General features: G+C 42.3%; 1 protein-coding gene across 34 annotated transcripts in view; it reads right to left on the reverse strand.

The window, feature by feature from the left end:
* NRCAM (neuronal cell adhesion molecule) overlaps positions 1-22376 on the reverse strand; it is a 252099-nt gene that overhangs the window by 190668 nt on the left and 39055 nt on the right. For all 34 annotated transcript variants that reach the window (XM_070615391.1, XM_070615376.1, XM_070615408.1 and 31 more), the window contains exon 2: positions 7832-7989. The gene's annotated coding sequence lies outside the window, so the exon portion shown is untranslated. The remainder of the gene's footprint in view (positions 1-7831; positions 7990-22376) is intronic.

Consider the following 22376-nt stretch of genomic DNA (forward strand, 5'->3'; position numbering starts at 1 on the left):
ATCCAAAGGAAGCTATGCAGACGTAGTTTTACAAGAGAAGAGCAGATCATTTGGTGGCTGTGACAGAACCAGAGCCAGGCATTTTGGCCTCTGGTCCAGGGCTCTTTCATCTCCATCATTCCATCTCTGCCTGTTACTATGTACAAGACATGACAAGGAGAAAACGCAAAATCCAATGTACTTATTAGTAATATAGAGGCTTCTTAGTGGCTTCCTCTTATCTTCTGACGCTGAGGTCCTAAAAGAGCATTTAGTTAAAAAACCCTAGTCTCATATCCATTCCTTAATCTTATCCCTAAGGAATTAATTGATTGAAAGAGACATCTTCTCCAAAGTTCCTGACTTCCTGCTATTGTTCGAAAGCCCTTCAAAGTGATTCAACACTCGTGAGTATTTTAACAATGTCATCCCAAGATGAGTCACAAAAGGGCTTACACTGGGTACAAACAAATGGCCCAGGATGGTAGGATTTAATTTATTTTTTAATAGAATATAAAGATGACGTACACTAAGATTGAAAAATTATAATACCCACCAGATTTTAAAATGTACAGAAAGACTCTTACTCAATGAAAAAGATTTGTTACATTATCAGAAAACCACATACAAGGTGCATATGGACATTTTCAAAGACACTATAAGAAAGTTATAAGGAAAATGAATGTGGATAAATATTTATTCTCTTCCATTCGCAAAACAGAACATACGTGTGTGAGTTTCTAGGAAGCATCGTTTCTGAAATCTGAAATCACAGAACCACAGAGTTCAGAGTTCACCTGAATTCTCCGGGAAGCATCTCAGTGATTCAGGACTGAATCTTGTCTTGTCTTTTTTTCAAGATTTTTTAAAGTGTATACTCTACAAACTCCTTCCCATGTTTTATTGTCCAAGAGCAGAGGAATTCCCTTGATAAAAACCCAGCTATCTTCCTCCTTGAACTTATGCCCATTTTCTCTTGTTCTGTCCTCTGTGAACATGGACACAACATATCCAGCACCCACCTCACGAAGGCCCTCCACTTACTTGAAGAGGGAAGGCAAGTTATGCCTCTATCTTCCAATCTCAAACAATTCCAGATCCTTTAACTTCTACTCATAGGACTTTCTTTTCATCTCTTTAACCACTTTAGGTTCCCTTTGGAACCCTGCTCAATTTCTCCCCACACGTTATAAAAGGGGACTAACAATGGTAGAAGAATTATTGAAATTTGCAGCTGAAGCATCTTGTACTAACCTCCACATTCTACTAAAATAAATGTTATGATAAAAATGACGTTAAAATACATTCTCAGTGCACTATCTATGGATTATTTGTAGGTAATTACAATAAAAGCTATAATTTGATGAATATTTCCTGTGGGCCAGGCACTGAATACTTTGCTACCAAATCCTGGCAACACGTCTAAGAAGCAGGTATTGTCATCCCCATTTTTCACAGGAGCCTGGGCTAGATTGTCAGAGATCTGGATTATGATTCCAGAGCCAGGACCTAATCACAGTGCATAAAGATGCAGGATCACAGACTCATACACGCACTCATGGCATGGTCCATGTGTGGTGGCTGCTGTAGGTCAGGTTCCCTAGAGCCAGACTCTGAGATGAGGATTTCCACGCAGGAATCTTACTGGTGAGGGCCCTTGGGCTCAGCATGTTTGGGAGAGTGAACAAAGTGGGACAAGGCAGCGGAGAAGCTGGGCTGGGGTGCAGCCACAACAAAAGCCCCAGCCAACCCTACAGGTCCTGCAGAGTTGTCCTGAATTGGGGAAAGGGCCTTTGTGTCCCCATTTCAACCAGTCATTGAATGTACGCTGCTGCCCTGGGTGGGTGGTATAACCTTGAGTGAGACACTCTAGCTAAAGGCTGAGGGCAATCAACAAGGAGGGACCCAGCTGTGAGTTCTTAGCTGTCAACACTCCCAGAAGCTGGGGAAAGCGTGCCTCAGTTCTGAAGCAGGCAAGAATCTAGGTGGCATGTCACAGCTCAACTACAGTGACTCTGTTGTCTGATCTCCAACTTAGCATCTGGTTCTGTGTACTTGTTTATGGATTTGTAATTTACAGAAACCATGTAGCTTTAATGCCAAAGAAATCAAATTGAGGGGGGAAAGGAACTATAAATACTGCTTTGTTTTCTTTCTTTTTTTTTTGAGGAAGATTAGCCCTAACATCTGCTGCCAAGCCTCCTCTTTTTGCTGAGGAAGACTGGCCCTGAGTTAACATCCGTGCCCATCTTCCTCTACTTTATATGTGGGACACCTACCACAGCATGGCTTGCCAAGTGGTGCCATGTCCACACCTGGGATCCGAACTGGAGAACCCTGGGCCGCCCAAGCAGAACGTGCGTGCTTAACCACTGTGCCACCGGCCCAGCCCCGCTTTGTTTTCTGTGCAGGAAGTGAGGAATATCTACCTCTTGCCTCTATGTCTCTCTCTCTTCGCCTCTTTCTGTCTCCCTTTTTCTCTCTGGCTCTGTCCCTTTTCTGTGTCACATTCTCCGTGTGATACACACACTAACATGACAACTCTAAACAAAACACGAAAACTTTGATAGCAAAGAGAGGAAAGAGAAGAGAGAATAATTTGAAGTACTGGTAACAGATAATTATTACCCGAGTGGATACTGTCATGTTTGTATAGTTCTGTCAATGACAAAATACATGTCCTGTAAATGAAAGATGTTACCAAGGATGAATGAACCCTATAAGTAGTTCTGCATCCTCAACAATTTTTTTAACCTCAATCTTTCATCCAAGGTTTTATTCTCTAAACCGTATTAAAAAGACATAATTGCCTCAGGATGGTTCTTGCCTTAAAGAAACAGCACAAATACTTAGACTACTGATCACGAAAAGCAAGTTGTTTCATTTTCCATTGTATAATGAGAACAAACTAAAATGTTTTTAAAGTGGAAAATAAAAATTATTTATTATTTATTGTTACCTATTTATCCATTATGTAGGAGCTTTGAGAAAGCTAGAAAGCCAACAACTAGCAAGAATGGTTTATTAGGGTAGGAATTTGAAATAGATCCCTGGGGGATAATGAATCCAGCTCATATTATGTGGAAATGTGAAAAGTCATTAATTCATATTAAGCGGCCCTGCTAGTCTATTAACAAACACAAATACATTCTCTAGTCACCATTCTCATTTTAACACGAGCAGCAAGATATCCGTGCAGAAGCTGGAGTTCAAAAAGTTAATAATAAACCTGAATCAAGAATAATTTCAAAAGTACTCAGACAACAAAAGGCAGTGGAGAGTGAAAATTCAAATGTAGCAGGACATTATCTGATTAGAAATCCGTTGTCATTGTCCTCCACCGAAAGGGCCCACAAACTGCTGAGGCAGTCTATGACCGCTACCGTGGGATTGAATTTGTATCAAAAGTTGGCAGCTCAGCGTTTCCTCTCCCCTTTCTTTTTAAAATCCCACATGACAGAAGGGCATAGGTAACACATTTTACTGTTAAATATGATTTGAGCCTGATGGAAGACTGCCCATTGAAAAGTGTCACCCTGGCAACTCACCTCTGGCTTCTACTTTTTCTAATAAGAGTTTTCTCCCAAACAACCCTCCTCCACAGGAATTCTGGGGTCTAACCACAGTGCACAAGGAGGGGAGTCTTGAACATTGTTTCAAACTCTAAGTACTTTTCAGTGGCAACTCCAAAACTAACAGAAACTCTATCCATGGCTTTGTTTGCACAAAGGTACTTGCAACATTCACCCTGGAATGCCATGAGAAAGCAGACACCCCAAACTGTTGCATTCTGTACCCCGCCCACAGTAAGACAGGTCAGAAGACCCTAACACCAAGCCAAACTACGGTGGTGAAAGCTGATTTGCCTTTTCCCAGCCACCACACTGTCTTGTGTTCACTGCCTGCAACAGCTTCCATATCTGTCCATCCCTCTTCATGTCATCCTTGTGCCCAATGCAGCCAAGCCACGCAGGGGGCAAGCCTGTCAGACAACACCTTCACAGTCCCCACCCCTTAACAAACGAAGGGGGTTCGTTCACCTGCTTCCCACATCCAGGACAGACTGTTTCCACCGCCAGTTCCAGAAACACACACTCTCCAGGGCCTCATGTTTTGGAGACATCATTTTAGAATGTCTATCACACAGAGAATATGAGCGAGACAGAAAAAGAGACGCAGAGACAGACAGAGACAGAAAGAGGCAGAAAAAGAGAGAGAACAAAACAGGCAGACATATTTTTTGTGTCCTGCACATAAACGAGTGGAGACTTCTTTTGTCGCTGGCCGCTTTCGGAATGAGTGAATCATGCTTTGTACACGCACCCTGACGATTTACAGCCCACTGGTTTCACAGCAATGACTGACCATTCTGTGAGCTTCAGAGAACAATTCATTGTGCTTGAGACCACCTACAACTTGCATGCACGTGCCGTCATTCTAAGTTACACCAACTCAGCATTTCCAGAAATTCATTTTCTATACATAAAATTCAGTGGGTATTCCAACATATTTGACCAAATGAGAAATATCTTGTGCTTAAAAGTGTTGGTTTTAAAATAATTGATGAGTATCCTTTTTTTACGTATGAAAGTTGTCTTTTATTTAAGAAGGGGAAATAAAACTGGAAAAAAAAATAGGATGTTTCAGGAAACTGGGTTGTGCGGCCAGCACTTGCATTGTTTAGTGCCTAATACATTGTTACTGAAAGTATTGACTAGGGGGAAATTGGCTAGATGATGCATGTTGAGATGACTGTCATTTTCTTTTGAGGAAGATTAGCCTGGAGCTAACATTAGCCACCAATCCTCCTCTTTTTGATGAGGAAGATTGGACCTGAGCTAACATCCGTGCCCATCTTCCTCTACTTTATATGTGGGATGCCTGCCACAGCATCGCTTGAAAAGTGGTGCCATGTCCGCACCCGGGATCCGAACTGGTGAACCCCAGGCCACCAAAGTGGAACATGCAAACTTAACTGCTGCGCCATTGGGCCAACCCCAAGATGACTATCCTTTTTTAACTGGAATTTAAACACAGGTGGTTTTGATTCTCTTCCAATCCTTCACTTTAGTAGTAGAACTGATACAGAGAAACAGAGGATGCCAAAAACCAAATCCATGTTAAAAAAAATTCTAAAAATTAAAAATAATAAAACGTTAATCAGAGTCTAAAGTATTAAGGCAAAATCTGTTTGTTGAATGTAGAGAGATTAACCAAAGCACATGCCAGCAGTGTGAACTGATTTACTTAATTCAACTTCCTGTTTTATGACACACAGAAAACTTTGCATTTCAATAAAGATTTGGAATAAGAGAAAAAAACGAAGCCGTGGAAAGGGCAGAATGCGTTTCGACAGACCAGACCAGGGCTCTGGCTCCAGCTGTTAGCATTAAATAAGTTACTTAATTTTGCTTCAAATTAATTTTCTCACATAGAAAAATGAAAGTGATAGATTAGCTGATCTTTAAAATTTCTGGGAAGACAGTAGTGAACTGGACTAGAAAGAGTAAAAAGGGAGCCGTCCGCAACTTTCCAACAGGTCTTAAGGAAAAAAGTCAGGAAGCTAATTAAGGCCATATAATCAAATAAAATTCACTCAAAATCGTACTATCGTAAGCACTATTTGAATTTAAAATTTTTACCCGTGACATTCCCTCAAAGAAGGCTCTGAGTAATGTATTTCAAAAGTCTAGCTCGGGTAGCCTGATCTGAAACAGTGCAGCCTCTGTTAGAACAGGCCCCCTGAATGACGAACTGGGCTGATGCTGGGAAGACCCCAAGGGAGGGACCCTGGCACCACCCCACTGAAGAATGTGAGAAAGATCCTGCTCAGTCCCCCATAAGCCAAGCTCAAATTCTGGGCAGGGCAATGACAGTGAGAAGTTGACACGAAACCATGATTTATACAGGAAGAAAACCTATACTTTCCAAAGGAAAGCCCCTTTCTTAAATAATTTATGTAACTACAGTGAATTAAAATGGAGAGTGGCACTGGTTTGTAATTCTCCTAAATTTTAGGGTTTACATTTTTTTTTTCTTGGCTGAGGAAGATTGGCCCTGAGCTAACATCTGTGCCAATCTTCCTCTATTTTGTATATGGGTCTCTGCCACAGCATGGCTGCCAACCAGTGGTGCCGGTCCACACGCAGGAATCGAACCCCAGCCACCAAAGAGGAGAGCACCAAACTTAACCACTAGGCCAAGGGGCTGGCCCCTATACTGTTTTTTAAATACTGGTTTAAATTTCCTTTCATCAAACTAAAAAAGTCACCACATCTTTCCCTAGGAAAAATTCTAATTTATTATGCCTTTCGAAAATAAGACCGACAAGTTACAGATACAAAAAGAATGGTAGGTAATGTTACAATAAAGTGGAAACTGAGAATGTGGTGAGTTGTGTTTTAAGTATATGGATGAATAATACTGAAGGCTTCAGTACAAAATCAAATTTATATTTTAAGACAGATTTTTAACGATTGCCTGTAACTGCCAAATAAATGTTTCTAGCCCTGAACTCTCCCCTAACCTCCACACTTACATTTCCAGCTGGTGGGCATTTCTATCTAGATGTCCCATATATACCTCAAAGTCCTTTCCTCCCCAAGAATAAGTCCACTTCCCCACTAAATTCCCTCTGTGGCATCATCACGCTCTCTGTCACCCCAATCAGAAACCTAAGAATCCCAAGTCCTGACATTTTCTCACTGCGGATGCCCAAACTGTCACCAAATCCAGCATATTCTAACTCTTTCAAATTTCTCTCTCTCTGTTCCTCACTGTTTCTACCCTAATTCTAGCTCCCTCATCTCTTCCCCAGATCATTACAAAACGAATCTTCCTTCCTTCAATCTCGCTCACCTCCAGCTCTTTTACTAGACTTTCTCCAGGATAACACACCTAAAATGCCAATGACTGCCAGCCTAAAACCCCCCAGTGCTTACAACACACACACACGACCCATACCTATGGTTCAACAATCCTGAACAACTTATTATTTCCACATGTGGGTTTCACAGCCCTACCTCCTGCTCCTGCCTGCAATGCCCTCCTCCACCCAACCTGCTCTTTATCACGCTAACTCCTATTCATCCTTCAAGGGCCCTTTCAGGGGTCACCTCCTCCAGGAAGCCTGCTTTTACACACACAGTCCTCTGGCCCCACACTGCATTCAATGCCGTTTCCATTCCTTGATGCACTCTCACTATACTTTTACCATATTGGAGTTGATCATATATATGGCTGTGTCTGTCTCCTGCAATTGACAGACATTCCTTGAATGTAAGGACTTGCCAATAACCTTTGCTTCCTGAGATCCTAGCAAAGTTCATGGAATCGAATTAAAAATGAATCAAACTACAGAGGAAAACAGATTGGAGGGTATGAGAGTATTTTGGAGATTATAAATGCCTGGAAATAGTACTTGTTTTTCTTACGCAAATAATACTTCTTGGTTTACAAAGTGCTTTCACAGAAATTATATTGTTTGATCCTTAAAACAATTCTAGAAGGCAGGGTAGGGCAGATATGAAGGCTGATAGAGACCCTAAATGTATAAGAAATTTCTCCGAGAAGAGAAATGTTATTGATTTTTTTAGAGTGTACGTGTGTGTGTTCAAATAAGTCTTCATAGATCAGAGCTACAACTTCAAATAAATTCCTATTTGGTCAAAATAGCCAATAGATTTCCTTTGTCGCTACTAAAAAATTCTCCTGAAAAAGAAAAACTCAATTCTTTATAGAGAATTTTCAATAACCTATTCCCCTATTCACTCTTGTCCAAGAAGCAGATTTTGGAAGACAGAGAAGGTAATTCAGATTTCTAAAGACAGAGAGAGAATGGATTCACTCTCACCTCCAGAAAATCCACTGGGCCGGGAATTTTCAGAAAGTTTCCCTGATTTCTGAAGCCGTCCTTTTCTCAGCAGGATGCCAACAGCTGAGAGCAGCTTTGGCAAAGTCTTCAGCAAACAGGAGTCGGGGGGATGCTGAGGAAGAAGATCAAAAAGATTCCTGAAAAGGAAAGGAAAACACAGAACGCTGTCAGTTGTTTTGGGTGGGTGAATTCTATTAAGCTGAGATTTCATTCTACTGGCCGACTAAAATGCACAAGGGGAACTTACTACATATTAAATTCCGCAATTAATTTTAACCAAGCATTACTGTACTTCACCACATCAACGTCTAAGAAACTTTAAGCCATTTAATGGCAACAGGTAATGAGAAAAGGTAACATAATTCCAATTACATTTTGGTACAGGATAGAAGACTGACTGACTCTTAAATAGCAGGAAACCACTGTGTACACAAATCAAAGAGGAAAAAAGGCACTTAATCTTATTCTACTTTAATAGTTCATGGGAATACACGGAGCTTTACAATCCCATCAACGCAGGCCACGGCTGGGAAGAATCTAACACAGAATGCAAAGAACAAACAATCAAGAACTAAGTATTTGATCAAGGTTCATGGTGTCGGAGAGGAACTCAGCAACGCAATTACATTTTAGAGGGAGCTTTGAAGCCGGTGAGAAGAGAAGGCATCCGGGGATAAAGAGGTTGCTGAACACATCATTGTAAGAAAACAAGCACAAGGTCAGGACAGAACTACAGAGAAGGAAACCTGAATTAAACGGAAACCAACTAACAGGGGTGTTTATTTAACACCTCACTTTTATGAGAAAGGGTACAAATCACAGAAAGGATTGTTCAGAAAACCTGTTTTCAACCAGAACTTGGGGTCAGTCTGTAGTGACAACAGCAGGAGCTGGGCGTTTTAGACCTGCCTCCCTCACTGACAGTCTGACCTTGGGCTTGCTAGCTTCTCAACCTTGTGGGCACATGAGCACCCCTGGGAGAGCTTTTACAGAATATTGATGGCTTGGCCCCAACCAGGCCAAATAAATCTCTGACCAATTAAATCAGAATCTCAAAGGGATGGAGCCCACACATAGGCAATTTTTCCAAAGAGAAAGTCAAGTATGTTCTTCGATGACTCATCTAGCTCTAACATTCCATCTTCTTTACATATTTTGCACCTGATAACTCAAGTTTGTTTTAAAACCAATACAATTTAAATTAATAGCATCCAAAATTTTAAAACCCTACAAAATTAAGTAGATCCCCAATTTTCGAGAGGAGGGAACCGAGGATTAGAGAGGTACAGTGATTTATGCAACATCCAAGCATAGCACCAACACCAGGATGGAATCAAGTCTTGCGGGGAGGACAAAGTCAGATCTTGCGTGGGGCCGGACGCAGCTCCATTTCAGGCTGGGCTGGGGATGATACGAAGACATGGAGCCACACTGTTGACTAGGGACCGATGCCACTGACTCTCTGGGCACGGGACAGCATAACCTCAGGGTTTCCGCCCCTTAAGGAACAATAAAGATAAAAAATAACCCTAGTAGCTAAATTGCTGAGCACTTTGTATGAGCTAGCCACCGTGCTGAGAAAAGTGTCACTCCTCACAAGAATCCTCTGACCTAAGTACTGTTATTACCCCCAATTTATAAATGAGGAAACTGAAGCCAAGAGAGCTTAATCTTGTCTCCAAAACAGTGGAACTGGAATTTTAACAAAGCTAGTCTCTCTCCTAACTATGGATTTCCTCGAGGGGACGCAGTTAAGAGGCAGCTGGAGGCAACGCCACTCCGCCCTTACCTGCTTTGTCTTTTTTTGTCACAATGCATTCTCACACCCGCAAAGTGGAAGTGGAAGCATCCTGGAGTCTTCCTGGTGTTTTCAGATTGTCTCAGATTAAATAACTCAGTTCTGTTGTTTGTGAGAGGATTAACATTTTATGGAATGATTCTTACTCTCCCTTCGCAACACACACACACACCCAAATCAGTAGAGTTTGAATGGTGAGATTTAATTACACTATTTTGGAGTCTTCAGCTCAGGCAACTATCAGAAGAGTCATCACTGGAATCTACAGAACATCACTTACAATTCATTTGGAAAAACTTTACCAAACATTCTTACACTCATCTTATATCATCTTAGAGAAGTATCCTTGTTGCAATTTGCTGCTCCATGACATCATGTAAATTACTTCCTTTATTTAAATAGCATTGTTATTGACGATAATAAAATCTAATTTACAAATATTCCACATAGGAAATATATTTTATTTAAGAGGCTAATGCAAAAGCATTACTGTTTCTGACACCTTAGGCGATAACCTAATTCTACCGTGCCAGAATTATCTTCATGGCTCATTTTAATAATAATGCAAAAAGATGGTTTTCATTAGACACTTTCAGAAAGAAATGAGTGATCATAAAAATAAAAATACAATTTTGGGAATTGGAAGGGGCCTGGAAGGTCATCATATCCAACCATCTATTCTGCCTATGGCCCGTTCCATTTTTAGGGAATTCTGTATGGAATTGAATCTCTCTTCCTGTAGCTTTCATTCATTGGTCCCAATTCCGGCCTTTGGAGACATATCCAGATTTGCATTCTAGTGGAAACTTCCCCAACCACCCCATTGTTCAGAAAAGCAGGGATAAGCTGTTGTTTTAGCAGAGGAGGCCACTGACTGGAACAGGAGTCTGCACCCGACTCAAGGGCAACCCACAGATGATAATCAGCTAAGTCAATCAAACTAGCACTCTCCGGGATTCGGATTGGATACTGGGAGTCAGGAGAACCTACTGAATATGCAGAGGCCAGCAGAAAGTCCAGAAGAGAGACCATAAGAGACGAGTCACTCCTAGCAGTTGCCTCCAACCTTGGTAACCTCCCACTCTCCAGATCCAGACAGAGTAGCTGTGTGGTATCCTCCTTAGGGTGCCCTGAGTGAGTCTCTGTTCTCTATAGCCCCAAAGGCCCAATACACATGGACTAAAATTATAGCACCTCATTTACCAGCCGTTCTTATAGCTGCATATCAGACTGAGAATGAATATCTCCCTTATCTTTTTGTAGGTACTTTTGTTAGAACCAAGCGAAGGCTTTATTTTCACCTCATTAACAGTTCACCTTTTTAGAATGGAGTCCACTATTCCAACTTGCCAAGAACTTGCGACTTCTCAATTCTGCCCTTCCAAAAGATCTTATGCCTCTCACCTTCTCATCATCTACAAATTAGATAAGCATGCCATCTAGAATAATGTTTACGCGATGATAAAAACACTGAATTGGACATTATTTCACAGAGCTGACAGTGGTATAAAAAATAGTGAAAAAATTGTTAAATAAAAATGAATTTATTTTAGTGTCAAGGTCATTATTTAAAATTGGTAATTACCAATTCTCCAAATGGATTGCAAATCCTCCTGAAGATATAAATAGCTACATAAACTGACGGGACCAAGCAATTCATTTCCTGGATAAAGGTTTTAACAATTACTTGGTAGAGACTGCAAAACCTGGAAGAATTAGGTTTCAGCATCATTAGAGAAAATTAGGCCATAGCTGAGATAATTGGCAACATGAACTTGGTAGTTAGAGTAATTACCTGTGCAGCAGACCAAGAAGTTATGTTTGAGAAACATATTGCAAAAAACAGAGCCAGGAAAGCTTCATCCTTCCCTGAGGCAATCATGGAAATTAGCAGAATCTGTCATTTTAGGTCATCTGGCATACCCCTGCCAGTGTGAAAGTGTTCTCCAAAGAGCTCAACCACTTCATCTAATTTAGCTTTCAGTAAGCCTCATGAGATCTCTCTTTATTGTAAAAAGCTCGTGTCTGCTTTTCTTAGTTTTTCTGTCTCCACCCTTACTGTCTAGCTGTCAAGCTGCAATTTCTCACGGTGGTCAGCATGCCTGGACGGAGCAACGCAACTCATCCTCACTGCTCTAACTGGATACGTTTTTTTTAATATGTGGGTCGCTGCCATAACATGGCTGATGAGTGGTGTGGGTCTGCGCCCAGGAGATGAACCTGCAGACCTGGACCGCCAAAGTGAAGTGTGCTGAACTTAACCATTACATCATGGGGCTGGCCCCTCATTGGATACTTTTGGTCCCTCCAGGGCCAACTTTATGTAAAGTAAGACTGGAAAGCTTCAGAGGGAGGACATGAGGGGCCAGTCTGTAAAGAAAACCTGTAAGCATTTGTGTAGATTTCAGACCATCTCTGTTGACACTCAGAGCCCTTCTTGGCTTGCTTCTTTCGTCTCAGCTGTGCTGAACTGCTAAACTGTTCATTCAACAATTACTGTTTAGATCCTCTAGGGGCAAAGGACTGCCCTGGGAGTCACAAGAAACACAAAGACGACTAAGAGTCAGCAACTTCTGCTCAAAGAGAGATGAGAGATAATAATACCACCTTGTATTGTACAGCATTTTGTGGTTTATTTTTCACAGAAACATTCTCACTCAATATTGAAAAATAAGTATTTTTCTCGCCATGTTACAGACAAAAATAAAGTTTCATTAGTAAGGGTCGGTGACTTCTCAGTGATTCATCACAGCTGGTAAGTGGCAAAGACAGCACTCCAGAGGTAAGTTTTGTGATTCTTAGTCCACATTACTTCCACCAGCTCACAGGTGCACTCATTGTTTACATAGATAACATGACTACATAGCAACATATATTGAGTGCTTATTCCATCCTAGGTACTTTTGTAACTGGTTAGCACATCAATCCTCATGACAACTTTACGACGTGGGCGATTTTATTATGCCCATTTAATAAAAGAGAAAACTGAGCCACAGAAAGTGGACGTATGGCCCAAGGTGGTATGGCTAGCGGTGGCAGAAAGCGACAAACACCATGAGACCAGTGCCACCCAGAAGAAATGTGGAAGAAGTCATTGGATCTGTTGCTAGGAAGAGCGCTAAGAAAGTTTTGGAATGTTTTCTAGCATTTCCAGAACAGTGAGACTTTTCTTCTCTTGTAAATCCGGTGAGAAGACACTGGCATCAGAGATGAGAAAAAGATGGCAATTCCAAGCAAAGATAGAACTGAGCTGCTTCCCCATCCCCTCCACCACGGCTGTGGATGTGTGAGTGACTTGGCAGCACAGAGAGGTGCTGGCACAGGAACACCATCTGTTGCTTTAATACTTGCTATGCATACTTCTGTTATTTCAAATTATTTGGACAGATCACACTGGTTGAGCAAAGCAGAGAGAGGAGACCCTCGGCGTTCATGGCCTTCTATCGGTGGTTGGTGATTTCACAGTGACGGCCCGGGAGGCTCATGAAGCATGATTTGGCAGTCGGCTGGGACATCAATTTGAATCGCACAAACTCACTGGAGGTTCTCTATTCCGAACTTGTTTTCAGGTATGAAAGGAGGGAGCCAGTAAGACAGGATGCGCTTCAGCATCACTGAGTGATTTTCATGGCCCAGATAGGGGCCAGGGGCTCCCGAGACTGTACTTCTTTTAATCCTACAATAATCCCATAAAGTGGCCATTGTTATACCGATTCTCCACATGGGCCTACTGAGGCACAGGGAAGTCCAGCAACGCCCCCCAAAGTCAGAGAGCTTGTCCATGTCAGAGACGGGATTTGACCCAGTCTGTCTGACTCTGGGCTATGGCACGCCTCTTATAGCCCCACTAAAGGTATTAAATAAGCAAACAAATAAACAACAATTTTGTGAGGAGGGGAAGACACCAGGTGAGAGAGAAAACTGTAGCGAATGTTGGAAAGACGGTTAACGTTAGATGTGACGTATAATCAAAAAACACGGGACACTCAGTGGCACTATGTTCCAGGAGAAAAGCCAGGAGCCTCTACAAACCTTTCCATACTCTTGAACTGAGGGATGCCCTGAAGCCCCAGAAACGAGTCCCCATGGGGCCTGCTGTGTTCCTAGGAATTCTGAGGTAGAAAGAGAAATGTTTCAAAGACAGGAAGACGCCTGGCCTCGCACCCAGGGAAATGTGTGACTGACACAGACACTGTGAAGTGCCGACAAAGTGCCTGGGGAGCCCAGAGGAGGGAGAAAGTCCTTCTGGCTGGGAGCAGGCAGTAAACACTGACAACCTCACTGAGACATTCGTTGGCAGTGAAAGAAAGGGGAGAGACGGAATGGAAACTCTAGGGAGCAAGAGAGATGGGAAGTGATTTCAGGCCAGAGGAGACTTGAGCTCATTTGCAGGCTGAGAAGACAGCTGCAATAAGGAGAGGCAGAGAGAGAACAAAGCTGCATGTGGCAAAGCCGTGGACAGAGACAGGCCCCGTGCAGAGGGCTGGCCATAGGGACACACATAGGGGTGTAGGCAGTCCCCACCGTACTTTAGCCACTTTACCTCAACATAAGGCATACGTGGACTCGTCTCATGTCTTCTCCCGTGCTGGAGAGAACACCTTTCAGACTGAATCTCTTCTGTTAAACTAATTTTCAAGAACTAAAGCCACAGCCCATATGCAGAAACCTGCTTATCTGCATACTGCCCGCTCTTCTTGGTAAAAAACAGTTGGAGTCAGTCAAAATGAAATGAAATGCCAACACACTTCACCAGTAATACAAATGCCTTGCCACCTCGAACTTGAGTTTAATGGAATAAACAAATCAAATTTGCTTTGATGACTCTGAAAAGCAACTGAACCCCTTCCAACTTGAGCAGGGGTTTGTTTATTTTGTTTAGCTCCAGTCATTTATTCAAATCGCTCAAGAAACATTCAGGGAAGTGCCTACTGCGTAATGCACGCGAGTTCGAAGCTGGAATGCCAATGATTTTTATTTTCGTTCCTCATTTTGACTGGATTGTTTTAGACGGGGTTTTATTTTTATTTGGGGAAAACTCTTGCAGCTGATTTTTAACATTTATTTTTTCTGATAAAAGTGTTTTCATTTTTCAAAGTAGGAAAAGTACAGAAAAATTAGAAGAAAAAATTAAAACCAAATGTCTTCTTTCACCACCAGAAATAAAAATGCTCAACATTTTGGCACATATCTTCCAAGTGTTTTACTTCTCCCGTGTGCACGCATGTCTGCATACACATTTTTTCAAAAGAAAAGTGGTACTATGCAGTAGGCACTCATTTAGTAACTTGCTGTTCTCACTTAACAATACAAAATGAGCATTTCCCCAAGATTCTGATTTAACTGGTCTTGAGTGGGATCCCTAACGCAAAGCCAAGAACCACTGACCTAACATACAATGAATCTTCCCAAATTTAAATTAACTGATAAATTGATATGAACGATACGAAATTGATAAGAGAATATTTTTAAAGAAATGATTTTATCATTTTCAAGCACGAAGAATAACAGATTTGCTTTTTTTGTGTGAGGAAGATTGGCCCTGAGCTAACACCTGTGCCAACCTTCCTATATTTTATGTGGGATGCCTCCACAGCATGGCTTGATGAGCGGTGCTAGGTCAGTGCCCAGGATCTGAACCTTCAAACCCCAGGTCTCCAAAGCGGAGTGCACGAACTTAACCACTACACCACCTGGCTGGCCCCCCAACAAATCTGCTTTTTAAAAAAGTGCTACCCAGGAAAGAAATTTAGAGTGTTGCTTTAATAATTTGTAATAATTCATTAATCAAATTCATTAATTTATTAATCAAATTCAGTAATCATAGAGCCTTTGTGTAATATTGTGTACTGGGCACTATTCTAAGTGGATCATGGATCACGTGCATGTCTGGAACTGATACTTTTTAAGAGCCCAACATTCTCTTAAGTGGATTCACACTAGATTAAATTCACGAACTCGTTTAGACATTGATTTTTCTGGGAAAAACTAAACACAGAACATGTAAAGATGAACCTGTTACGGCGCCATAGAGCGATCACGGATTCTCTAGGGGAGCAGTTCAAATCCAGGAGGTTTGGGTCTATCTGCCAAGCCACTGAGCTGGGCACAGGCTTTTTAGCAAGAATGTGGGAAAAGCTGTCCCAGAAAATTGGCAGCTTCCGGCCAGAGGCCACCATCATCCCGCCTGACAGCTGAGGCTCCGTGCCAGTGCTCCATCCATAGATACCAAGACAGCTTCGCATCCATAACAAACTAGACAAGCCCTCTTATTGAAGAAAATTAATATTCAATATTCGCTCACATATGTCTTTACTCTGTTATTAATAAGAAGCTTGGGACATCATTAGTGTTGGCTTTGAGTGCAGCCTGGAACTGCACCCAGCTGGAAAGGGGCCACGGGGCATAGAGTTTCATTACTCACCAAGGCTAAGCACTCTCTGAAAGGCATTAGAAGAAAAGAAATGGAACCGACCCTCCTTCAGAAAGAACGGTCTCCCCAAGTTAACTGGGATGGCTGTGTGTGGTGGCAGGGACAGAACTGTGGCTGTCACAGGCACGGATCTGGTCAGTTCCTTGTCGCCTCAGCCTCCGTACAGCACTGCATGGCAAGGGGAAATCAGGTAAATGAAGCACTCTGGGTTGGGGAACGAGAGCTGTGACATGTCCTGAGAGCTGCTTGTGGTGAAGCAGGTTGTGCAACCCCTGGCCAGATGCAAAAGGCGGGTGAAGGACAGCAGACCACCCCAGTGGAACACGGTCCTTCTAGTCAGAGAAGGAATGAATGCAATAACGCCAGGCAGGAATTCAAGAGAGAGGTCAGAGTCGATGGTGCAGACTATCAAGAGACATGCAAACTGGGAAAAGGTAAGATTTCCAGACTGCTCACCACTATGACCACTTCAGCTAAAACGATGCAATACTCGGCTTGTATTTTCCCCAATAGAAATGGATGAAATATTTTATATCCCTTACAGGAACAAAAGTAAGACCGACGTGCAACTTACTCTCAATAACCAGCCCAGTGCTTTTCACAGCTCCCTCCTACTAACAGCCTGTGGCAGCTACATTCCTACTAAAACCTGGGGCTCCTCAAGACACTTCCTCCCCAGAAGTCTCCATCTGCCGGACACCCACTGCTGGCCTCTCGGCAGGGCCTCTCAGATGCATGCCTGGTCACTCTTCAACTCCATTGTCACCCAATGGCCTCTCTCAGGTCACCCCAGTCTCCAGGCATCATGACTGAGGACCAGGTCACCCCAGCTTCAGACCGATGCCCAACACAGGGGTCCAGGAACCTAGCTTTTTCTGAGGGGTGGGGAACAATGCCTTAACCCCCCTCCCACATTGTTCTAGGTGTTCGAACATCACCTTACGAGAGACCTGTGATGGTCCCTCATTTCAGTGGTCAGAAATTCAACTTTAACAAAATTGCCCCAGACAAAAACAATCCTCCCGTCCCATAGAAACCGTGAACACAAGGCTATGTTTGCCTTCACTTGCTGTATAAAATAATATGCATAAGCTTTTGGAGGAAACCTAGATTCTAACACCATCTACATCATAATTTCTAGCTCTCCCTAGTAAACTCAAAACCAAAAACTTTCTATTTTACCTATTATATCTTTCTTTTTAAAAAGCTGTCTTTGGTTGATTGATTTCCCACTAAATCAAGCCAGGTATGTGTCCCACCTTTGGTTTATTTCTGCCACTGCCCTGGGTTGGTTTTTAAATCATTACAAAAGGCAGAACGCTGAGACATTAAAAAACAGAGGCAGACTCGCAAGAACCTGATTTCTGACTCACAAAACTCCCAAAGCCGTATCAACTGAGCAGACCTTGAATTTCAAGTTAACAAACTTCACTGAAGTATAGAGACAAAAATATAAGCCCATGAGTGTATACCAAATATCCCATGATTCAATTTTGGTCTGTTTCCTTGTAAGATGATTCTTGTCGCTACAACTGTATTTCACCAAATTTCTTATAAAGAAAAGCGCTGTTACAGTGATTTCAGTATAAACTGATATTTCTCACACAGTCCTTTAAAACATTACAAGCCATTTCACATGAAGACTGGAGGGTAATTTTCCTGGAGAAGAGATGAAGGTGAAACCTGAGAGCACGCGGTAAAAGTCCGATGGGTTTCCAGGAGCGTAGTGGCTGCCAGTTCTCAGTGCACAGGATCTCCTTGGGGCGCCTACAGAAACCTGCTGATGCTCGGGGCCCCATTCTCAGGGACTTAATTGGTCTCTGGCGGGGACTGGGCCTTGATCAATGTTAAAGCTCCTTCTAACGTGTATTAGAGGTAAACCTTCTCCCGGGTAGATTTTACTTCAATGGAGCACTAGGAACTTGCAAGCATAGAACAGGTCACCTGGTGGGAGGCGAGGCCCCTGTCACAGCAAGTGCGGAAGGAGGGGCTAGGTGTCGGAACCCCTATCGGGGATGTGAAGAAAGGGGTCCTCCGATCTTCGAAACTGATTTTTTTTTCCACTCTATTTCTACCTGGGGTCAGTGTTTAAGTTAGAGCAAGAAAAGAAAAACGCCACATTTGCAATGGCATCCTTAGAACCTCAAAGTCTGTATAAAATCTTCCATATTGTCCACATAAAACCTGTCAATCTGCACAGTAAAATCAAATTTTTATTCTGCCTTCAGTGTAACTCTACTTAAAAAAAAATCTTTCCTTCCACAATGAATTGAATTATTGTATTCTAATTTTTTATACTCTTGTCCAACTTTCTACTACTTCAGCCTATAAAAGGCCTTCTTTAATCAGTTGCCATTTGTTTTTCTTCAATTCGTAAAAAGAATTCCTCATCCTAAGTGTTCTGTGAAATGCCATTGGTACAGAACTACCTATGGCTTCTGTCCCAATTATCTTTCCTTTTTTTTCTTTTTTAATTCTTAAGCATTAACGTGAAAAGTTCCTCTGACCCTTTCTGGGAGATGATCTTTGACTCTTATTTAAAGGATGATAGCTTTGAGAGCTTTTCCTCCCTTAAATTTAGACAAAGTTTTACACGCAGAAGCAAAAAGAGTAAAAAGAGAAAAGTCTTTTCATGTCCCAGTCCTTAGGGGGGATTTTGTTTTTCTAGTTTTGCTTTGTCGTTTCTTCTATGACTGGTCTCATACCATACATGCTCTTACAACTCGAATTTTCAACGTAACGACGTGTCTTGAGATCCTTCCACACCAGTATAAATAGGCCTACATCTTTTAACAGACATCTAACATGATGGGCCTGCGCTAGTTTGCTTATCCATTCCACTCTTGATAGGTATCTTATTTGAACCCATTTTCACGGTTAGAAATAAAACTGCAATGAATAATCTTGTAAATATATTTATGCATATATAAATTTCAAAAAAATGGGATTTCTGGGTCAATAATTTATTTGTATTTCAAATTTCGATTAAAAAAATTATCAATTTATCTCCAAAAAAGGCTGTAATTATTTACACACATATAAGAAGGTATAAGAATGTTTCTCCACCTCTTTGTTAATACTAGCTACCATCAACTTCAAGTTTTCCAATCTCAAAAGCAAAAAAGAACTTTTGGGTTTTGCCAAAGTTTGGACTATAAGCCAAAGGATAAATAGCAATTTTCTAGATTGTTGTTACATTTTTAGAAAAATTATGAACTAACAATATCACAGCAGATGTCTAAAATCTACCCCCAAACCTGGCATTTTGCTCAGATTCTAAGATTCCAAGACACCTTTGCAGACAACTCCTTCCTCTTTATAAATCCTTACCATTACATTAGCCTTCAAAAGACAACTCAAAACTCACCTCCTCCTGGAAGCCTTCTTTGATTAATTCCCTTGATCTCACACATTTTAATCCTTCCTCTACTCTGATCCCTCAACACTTAGGCATTTAGTTTGTGTTGACTCTTAAATCTCCCTTTGTATCTCCCAATAATACCAGTAAGGCAGAAACAGAGGAGGCCATTAACCAACAGAAGCGAATAAAGATTTATTAAACACATTATATTTAGTTATTTGATGAATATCTATGTGTTGGGTGCTGTACTGGACCCAATTTATGTGCTTTTCCAGATTTTTCTGCCCTCCCCCCCACACTGTTCCTCAGGCTGCTTACTCCAGGTAAAGTCTCTGCACCCACTGCCACCTTGTCTCCCAACACCACCAGGTGTCTGAGTCCCCCAGGGGTGATGGTGCTGGCTCGACGTCTGTGACGAGCCCTGTGCAGGAGCCACGGCAGCTCTGGTACCTGGTCCACCTTCACTGGTATTATGGGGGCTCTGGCTCTGCCCACCACTTCCAGATTCCCATGAAGCACCAGGCTGTGGGGTAGCAGATCTGGCTCCCCATAGGTTGACCAGAGGGACTGGGTAACACAGCCTGGAAACAGGAACTTAAAGCCCAAAGGGGTGACCTTGGCCAACGAGAGACGGGACAAGAAGGAGCTGGAAGGTCAATCCTCACCTTTCCTCCCTCTGACAGTCTGTCGTGAGGTACAGTGGCTCCCTATCTTCAAGACAATGTATGTGACAGACCAACTAACTGCGTTTTCTTGAGAAGCTATGGGCAGCTTGGCATCATGTTATCTTATATTTGTCTTGCTCCCCCAGTCCCTCACTATCGCTGTTCTGGAATCGCACCCCCTCATAGAGCCTTCCCATGTAAGTTTTGCCTCAGACTCTGTTTTCTAGAGAACACAAGCTAAGACACACCTACCATCTACATAAACACTGTACCAAATATTAGACCAGCCCTGTCAGGGGTACAAAGGACAGAGAGAAGAAACCTTACAGAACGTCCACAGCAAACTTACGATCTAATTGGGGAGGCAAGACATCGACACATGTAACAATAAGTGAAAAAGACAAAATGGAGGATGAGAGAAACCAGAATGAATGCAATAAAGGGATAAATTGCCAGAGGTTTAGAAAAGGGGAACTATTTTATAGGACCCTTTGTATAGGGTCCACGATAAATACAGAAGGTATTCACAGAGAAAAGGAAAACCATTAGATATCACCTACAGCCGATGGCTAGGGAGGAGGGTGTCCCCCGGAGAAGAGCCACCCATTGAAGAGAGCAGCAGCGGGTGTGCTGTGGAGAAAGGGCGAGAACCCTAAGGAGAACCATCTCTCCCAAGCAGAAGGGCTTAGGGGGGAGCCAGGACAAGTCCAGGCCATGGCAGAGGGCTGAGGGCAGGGCAGAGGGGTTTGGGGGGTGAAGGACATTCCCCACTCTGCATATTCCCGTAGAGGAGCTGAAATACCCTTTCCCTTTCTCTGGAGGGTAAAATATCCACATAATGTCTCTAGCTTCTCCCCACAACCTCCCTCACACCTGAGGCATCAGCATGGAGAGTTTGGGAGAAGAAACTGATCTTCCTGGCACGGAGTCTTCTGGCCCCTTTTTGGATCCCGCAACTGACAAAGAAGGTTCATTTATGTTCACACCCCAGAAGAATGACTCTTCCATGACAGAACGGGGCCAGCAGCTCACATGAGCCCATCTCTCTAGACCAGCGTGACCAAGATATTCATCTTTATCCAGCAAGGATCACACAAGGAGGTTTAAATAACATATTCGCATTAAATAAAACTGCAAACGCAATTCTAGGAACAAGATAGAGACACAGAAAAGACAGCACATTTCTTTTAAGGTACCATAGTGTCTATTTTAATCAGTATTTTACAGATGTTTTGAGACATTCTAGCTAAACCGACATGGTTGACAATGCCGGATGGAACTGCCTCAGGGAGAAAAAAAAGAAAAGATTAAACCTTCAGCGTGTGGCAAAGAAACCTGCTTTACCAGAACTATGCTTTGTCATTTCTCTGATCAGAGAGATGTTTCTATGGCAGCAGGTCACACGTTCTGGCCAGAAGGCAATTATGCAGGGATCTTTTTCTTTCATTTTCTATCTAATTGCCTACCTCTTTGAGAAAGAAACAAATAACAATAAAAAAGTCTTTCTTAACCAGAGCGATTAATACCCCAAGGAAAAGCTTGGGTTTTTATAATATGCTTTTCAAGATCTGAAATCTGAATGTCAGGTCCACGTAGTTGCAGGCCTGGGACCTCCTCCGACAAAGCAGAATGAAACCAGCAAAGGGAAAGGAACCTTGAATGAAATTTCAGTCACCGCAGAGCAGTCGACACATCCTGTTAATTACTGTTGCCATTCATAATTAAACAAGGTGCGTCATGAGCCTTACTAGCCGTGCTATCGAATAGCACCCACTTTTATGAACTCCCGAGACTCTGCTTTATGACAGTACCCCCCCATTTCAGCTCCACGCTGTTAACTCCTCTGCTCAGTTACTAACAATATCACCAACACAATCCTCCAGAGAAGAGTCACTTTTCAGGTCTTGCTATTGTCGTCGCTGGCCATTTATTTCAGTTTCCTATCTCCCCTTAAAGAGTAATTGACCGAATGCCTCGTGATTCTCTGTTTTTGCCACACAACACGCTTCCCTCAATTTGATCAGTTCACACTGGTGCTGCTAAGGATCCTTTAAGACAACAGCCAACAGCAGCCTAGGATAACTGCTTTGGAGAAAAGAAAAAATTTTCTGGTAACGGACGTAAGTATTCTAGCAACTCAATTGAGAGTTCACGACACAATCACCTATACAATTTTTTTTCTTTTTACTCAGACATCCAGACCTCAACCCCTAAATCTCTGGGCACGAGGCAGGTGACTCTTTTCTTTTCTTTTTTCTTCTGTTACA

The sequence above is a fragment of the Equus przewalskii genome, chromosome 4 (assembly GCF_037783145.1).
Source record: "Equus przewalskii isolate Varuska chromosome 4, EquPr2, whole genome shotgun sequence".
In the NCBI taxonomy this organism is placed as follows: domain Eukaryota; kingdom Metazoa; phylum Chordata; class Mammalia; order Perissodactyla; family Equidae; genus Equus; species Equus przewalskii.